This window comes from Penaeus monodon, chromosome 19 (genome assembly GCF_015228065.2).
Source record: "Penaeus monodon isolate SGIC_2016 chromosome 19, NSTDA_Pmon_1, whole genome shotgun sequence".
NCBI classification, from domain to species: domain Eukaryota; kingdom Metazoa; phylum Arthropoda; class Malacostraca; order Decapoda; family Penaeidae; genus Penaeus; species Penaeus monodon.
Genome location: NC_051404.1, coordinates 12,183,290 through 12,184,241, shown reverse-complemented (window position 1 = coordinate 12,184,241; position 952 = coordinate 12,183,290).

Sequence of the window (952 nt, the reverse complement as noted above, 5' to 3'; positions counted from 1 at the left end):
TTCTTTTTTCATCAGCCGTATGATTACTGCCAGGATTTCTTTTTATCAAATGTTGTAAAATGTGAGCAAAGAGAAGGAGAACGAAGAATAACACACCAGTTTGTAAACAATAGTATATTTACATCTATCTGTCCTTCACAAAACACCATTCTAGACGTACAAACCGTAAACCCTATTTCGAGATCTTTCACATTTGAACCATGTCTGTAGATTCCCTAAGGTCCATTTTTCCTGTCATTCTCCCTATACAAACACCCTTAAGGAAACACATGACGAGAGCCAAAGGTGAATGTCCTCTCAGCTTTTATTTATCTGTTATTATGGGTACTAACTCTCCTACATATACAAAGGATAAATACAAAAACATGGTCTAGAGATTGTTTTTTGGGGGTGTTATTTATTTAGGAAATAAATGAATGTTTACATCCATCAACTCTTCATCCATTGGTCGCTTTTGGACTGCATATTATTTACTTAAGTTATATATTACAGAAATTCAGTAGGGACTTTCAATTCGGAAATTTCTTCAAAATCATAGGGACGAAAAGCAATTGGATTCATGTTTATTTCTTTTTTTTTTTGGTTTAATTAAGTAAAAGCCTTCTGTACAGTATATACATTTTTCGTATGTGAGCAAATGACTTAAAACTAAAATATCTGAACGAAGATACATAACACTAATTTTCCTCTTAAGACATAACACATAGAAGATATTAGAGAGACTGATTTGAATGCGAAAAAGAGAGAGTTATAAAGAACATAGGAACACCTTTTTTAGCTTATAAGATTTGCATATATTCAACGTGATTTTTCTGTTTAAATTATATACCTTAAGAGTACAATGTTCACACCTTCTTTGTGATAAATAACTGAATCGAAATTACAATGATAAAGGTTATTAATAAGAAAAATCCAAACCAATATACAATAAAATACTTTTTATCTCATCAAA